Source organism: Podarcis filfolensis, assembly GCF_964270895.1.
Source record: "Podarcis filfolensis genome assembly, chromosome: 16".
Lineage (NCBI taxonomy): Eukaryota > Metazoa > Chordata > Lepidosauria > Squamata > Lacertidae > Podarcis > Podarcis filfolensis.
Window position 1 is genome coordinate 3844103 of NC_139620.1, and position 5901 is coordinate 3850003.

A 5901-nucleotide genomic window follows, 5' to 3' on the forward strand; every position below is an offset into this window, starting at 1 on the left:
TGTGAGTTTGCATGCGCACATGATTTGCACGCATCATAGTGCACACGCCCTGACTCCGATTTGTCTCCTGCATTTGCAGTTTACATCACAATCTCCACTTGTTCTGCGCCAGATTAACAGCCGGGAGGGTCTTTGTGTTAAAGCCTTGCTAAAACGAAGGGTCTTGGGAGAAAAGCAATGACAAACCTACACAGCATCTTAAAAAGCAGAGACATCACCTTGCTGACAAAGGTCCGTATAGTTAAAGCCATGGTTTTCCCAGTAGTGATGTATGGAAGTCAGAGCTGGACCATAAAGAAGGCTGATCGCCGAAGAATGGATGCTTTTGAATTCTGGTGCTGGAGGAGACTCTGGAGAGTCCCATGGACTGCAAGAAGATCAAACCTCTCCATTCTGAAGGAAATCAGCCCTGAGTGCTCACTGGAAGGACAGATCCTGAAGCTGAGGCTCCAAGACTTTGGCCACCTCATGAGAAGAGAAGACTCCCTGGAAAAGACCCTGATGTTGGGAAGGATGGAGGGCACAAGGAGAAGGGGACGATGGAGGACGAGATGGTGGGACAGTGTTCTCGAAGCTACCAGCATGAGTTTGACCAAACTGCGGGAGGCAGTGGAAGACAGGAGTGCCTGGCGTGCTCTGGTCCAGGGGGTCACGAAGAGGCGGACACGACTAAATGACTAAACAACAACAAAAAACGAAGGGAGCCCTTCCTGCATTTTGGCTTGCCCTCAAGAGGTAGACTGCCTCTGAACCTGGAGGTTCTGTCGTTTCGTTCTGTCGATTCAACAGCCTCCCTGTGTACCCTCTCTTCTTCCCCAGATCCCTTTGAAGAGCCAACCCTGGTCCTGAATGGGGTAACTGTGCCCCTGAAGAACCAGGTGCGCAGCCTGGGAGTCATTCTGGACTCACCGCTGTCCATGGAGGTGCAGGTCAGTTCTGTGTCCAGGGCGGCTGTTTATCAGCTCCATCTGGTATGCAGGATGAGACCATCCCTGCCCGCAGACTGTCTCACCAGAGTGGTGCATGCTCTGGTTATCTCCCGCTTGGACTACTGCAATGCGCTCTACGTGGGGCTACCTTTGAAGGTGACCTGGAAACTGCAATTAATCCAGAATGCGGCAGCTAGACTGGGGACTGGGAGCAGCCGCTGAGACCACATAACACCGGTCTTAAAAGAACTACATTGGCTCCCAGTACATTTCCGAGCACAATTCAAAGTGTTGGTGCTGACCGCGAAAGCCCTAAATGGCCTCCGTTCAGTATACCTGAAGGAGCGTCTCCACCCCCATCGTTCAGCCCAGACACTGAGGTCCAGCTCCGAGGGCCTTCTGGCAGTTCCCTCCCTGCGAGAAGCGAAGTTACAGGGAACCAGGCAGAGGGCCTTCTTGGTAGTGGCACCTGCCCTGTGGAACGCCTTCCCACCAGATGTCAAAGAGAACTACCAGACTTTTAGAAGCCATCTGAAGACAGCCCTCTTTAGGGAAACTTTTAACATTTAACAGACCACTGTATTTTATACTCTGTTGGAAGCCGCCCAGAGTGGCTGGGGAAACCCAGCCAGATGGGCGGGGTATACCGTATTTTTCTCTCTATAACACTCACATTTTTTCTCCTAAAAAGTAAGGGGAAATGTCTGTGCGTGTTATTGAGCGAATGTGTGGTCCCTGGAGCCGACTGGCCTGAGTGCAGGGGCAAAAATCAGATCGTGCGTCACGGAGGAGGGAAGGCTGCAGAGAGGAGGCTGATGCTTTACTGCATTCTGCCTCAGGGTCTTACTGCCCACCCTCTCCTGTTTCGGTTGCTGTGTTTGCTCAAACGCAACAAAGAGCAGGGAAATCCCCTGCTCTCCTGGCAGCATGAAGCACAAAAATGATACAGCCACTGTTTCATTCAGAATTTTTTTTTCTTGTTTTCCTCCTCTAAAAACTATGTGCGTGTTATGGTCAGGTGCGTGTTATAGAGTGAAAAATACGGTAAATAATAAATTCTATTCTATTCTATTCTAACTGGGCAAGCAGCCCTGATGGCTTCCTGTGGCAGTGAGTTCCACAAGTTAACTGTGCACAAAGCGGACTTAGAATCAAGGACATCAGTGGGACAGGAGTATTGGCACTATGGGACTTTATTTCAGGGGTTCGGGAGCTCAGGCCTGGGGGCTGGCCCTGGCAGATTTGGCACCGATTGCCCCACTCACTTTTGCCCCGGGCCCCTCCCTCCTCTGCCAAGTGGCCCCTGGAAGGCTGTTCAGAAAGGGGTGCGGCCCTCAATTCTCCTCTCTTCTCCTGCTCCAATTCCTTAGCAAGAAGAACCTAGAAACCATTAACCAGCTTTTCTGCAGAGACCAGGACCAGCCGTACCAACTCATCATTAACCTATTTGGACGCCAAGGCTCTAGTCATCATTATTCTTTCATCAGCACCCTTCCCCGAGGAGGCTTTCCGCACGCTTGGCCCTCACCTGCCGTTATTTGGGGGTAAATTCGGAGAGGCAGTCTCCAGATTAAACAGCAAGCACTTAAATCGTCCTCTCTGTGTATCTGTCTTTTTTCCCTTCCCTTCCTATTTTTATTAAAAATGCCCTGAAATATTGACGAAGGATGGAACGCTTCAGCTGTTTATGAACTCCAGGAAGCTGCCGGGGGCAGCCGGAGGCATTGGCTGCTGTTCTCCGCTGTGACAGGCCCATAACACCGTGCGGCTTTTTACAGCTGGAAGTGGGGCGGGGAGGCTACGAAAAACACTCTGCCGAGAGGGGGTCGCTTTACCGTCAAAGCTTCTCCCCTGCCCTTCCGGCCCAGCTCTCACGCACAGACAAAGACTCCGTTCCCTGCCTTTTGCAGACTGTAATTTTCATTTGCTCTGAAATTGTCCACCTTCCGATTTTTAAAAAAAAAAGGGGGGGGGTGAGACTCCTGTCGAAAACCTGCCAGCCAGTGTAGGCACAGACCCTCCAAGTGTCCCTATTTTCCAAGGCCGTCCCAGATTTACAGAAACTGTCCAAGTTTCTGATCTGATCCCAGAATGTCCCGCTTTTCCCTATTTTCTTTGGAGGAATGCTGGAGGGTATGGAGTTATCTGACACACACACACCCCCCCAAGCCATCTGAAGGCAGCCCTGTACAGGGAAGTTTGTTGACATTTAATGTTTTATTAAGTTTTTATATATGTTGAAAGCCACACAAAGTGGCTGGGGCAACCGGGTCAGATGGGTGGGGTATAAATGTTGTTGTTGTTGTTTAGTCGTTTAGTCGTGTCCACCTCTTCGTGACCCCCTGGACCAGAGCACGCCAGGCACTCCTGTCTTCCACTGCCTCCCGCAGTTCGGTCAGACTCATGTTTGTAGCTTTGAGAACACTGTCCCACCATCTCGTCCTCTGTCGTCCCCTTCTCCTTGTGCCCTCCATCTTTCCCAACATCAGGGTCTTTTCCAGGGAGTCTTCTCTTCTCAGGAGGTGGCCAAAGTCTTGGAGCCTCAGCTTCAGGATGTGTCCTTCCAGTGAGCACTCAGGGCTGGTTTCCTTCAGAATGGAGAGGTTTGATCTTCTTGCAGTCCATGGGACTCTCAAGAGTCTCCTCCAGCACCAGAATTCAAAAGCATCCATTCTTCGGCGATCAGCCTTCTTGATGGTCCAGCTCTCACTTCCATACATCACTAACTGGGAAAACCATAGCTTGAACTATACAGACCTTTGTCGGCAAGGTGATGTCTCTAAGATGCTATCTAGGGGTTTAAATAGTAAAATTATTATTATTAATTATTATTATTAAAGGTAAAGGGACCCCTGACCATTAGGTCTAGTCGTGACTGACTCTGGGGTTGTGGCGCTCATCTCGCTTTATTGGCCGAGGGAGCTGGCGTACAGCTTCCGGGTCATGTGGCCAGCATGACTAAGCCGCTTCTGGTGAACCAGAGCAGCGCACGGAAACGCCGTTCACCTTCCCGCTGGAGCAGTACCTATTTATCTACTTGCACTTTGACGTGCTTTCGAACTGCTAGGTTGGCAGGGACTTCCTTATTTTCATTGGAGAAATGTTGGAGGGTCTGTAGGCAATACTGTAGTAGATAGGCTGGACTCAGAATAAGTATGATAAAGAGAGGCTGCAGTGCTATGGTTGAACATCTGCTTTGCATGCAAAAAGTTCAATCTCCAAGTAAGGATGGGAACGGCTGCCAGTTGGTGCTGCCAGTATTAGGCTAGAGGGACCCGTGGCCTGACGCGGTCAATGCTGGCTTCCTATGTTGCACAGAAGGATAATGCCAACGAAATTGCCAACTAGGCAATAGTCAAAGTGAGAGTGGGGAGAAGCAAAATATAAAATAGCCACAATGATTTTCCAGGGAGCAAATAGGAAAATGGGAACAGCAAATCATCTGGGGCAGTACTTGATTCTTAACTCTTGCTGCTCTCTGACTCGATTAGAATGAAGTTTCTTCCAAGCAGTTTGGGAATCGGGCTGCTTGGGCCTGTAATTTTTAGCAAAATCTGCACAGACAGGGAGGGCTGGTTTTTGCAGCTCCCTGGGCCCCCACGTTCTCAGACACCGGTCTTGAATTTATGAGACCCTACGCAGGAGTCATATTTATACAACACGCGAGAGAGGGGCTCACGGCTCCCTTCCCATTCGGGTTCCACCTGATCTCTCACAGCAAAGAGATACCAAGTTTCCTTTTCGATTTTCAAGCCACCGGTCTTCAGAGAAAAACTGCCTTTTAAACAAAGGCACAGATTGGGTATCAGAAATCAAATCAGCCGGCGGCCCACCTAGACCGGCATCTTCTTCGCAGTGGCCAACCAAGGTAGCCCCACTGGGGAAACTTTTAAATTCCCCAAGTGAGGGGTGCTAAAAAGTTGTAATATGACTGGGGAATTCAGAAGACATTTTGGTTAAATGAATTTAGTTTTGCTTGGTAGGTAAAATTGCAGAGAAAGCCTTAAAAATGACAATGGAGTTCGCCTCTGAGGGTGAAGTGAAACTGCTGCGTTAGCGGGGTGCAAAAAAAAAGGGGGGGAGGACTTGTACTTATGCTATTTATTTATTTAGCATTTCCTGGCATTTTCAGAAGGTAAAATTAAAATTCTTTGGTTTTCCAAAAGCAGTTTGTGTGTTGCTTCATCAAATGCAGACTTGCCCAGCTAAATGTTGCCCAATCACAAAAATAATGGATTTGAATTCCTCTCTCTCTCACACACACCCAAATATTAAGACACCTCACGGAAGAAATTTGCAAAAATTACTGTATTTTTCGCTCCATAAGATGCACTTTTTCTTCCTAAAAAGTAAGGGGAAATGTCTGTGCGCCTTATGGGGCGAATGTGTGGTCCCTGGAACCGAATTGCCCAGGGGCAAAAAGCAGATCATGCTTTTTTTCCTTTTTTTTTGAAAGAGGGAAGTGGGTGTTGAAACAAAGCCCCTGATTGTTTGCCGATCAGGGAGAGAAATAAGGGACGCTAGAGATAAAGGAGGCTGCCTGGGAGGGGAGAGGTAAAAGCCCATGGATCCTCAGGATTTTTACATTGGGTCACCCCAAATTCACCATCAGATCACATAGCATGTCCATGGCTACAGCCTGCACCCCCCAAAAAAATCATGCAGCCACTGTTGTGTGGAGCCGCAATGATCACTGGGCTCCCGAAGGTTGCACAGAGCTGCCTGCGCTCCCAGGCTTGGCGCAGCTCCGTGCAACCCCCCGGAGCTCGGCGCAAAGCTGCGCCGGGCTCCCAAAGGTTGCGCAAGCTCCCAGAGCGATGCCGAAGCTGCGCACAGCTTCGGCATCGCTCTGGCTCCCGTTCTGGGGGCTTGGGTGGGGGAAGCTCGGGCTTCCCCCGCCCGCAGCCACGCGCCTGAGTGTGTGTGGGGGAAATAATTTTTTTCCCCTTTATCCCCCCCCCCCCAAATCTAG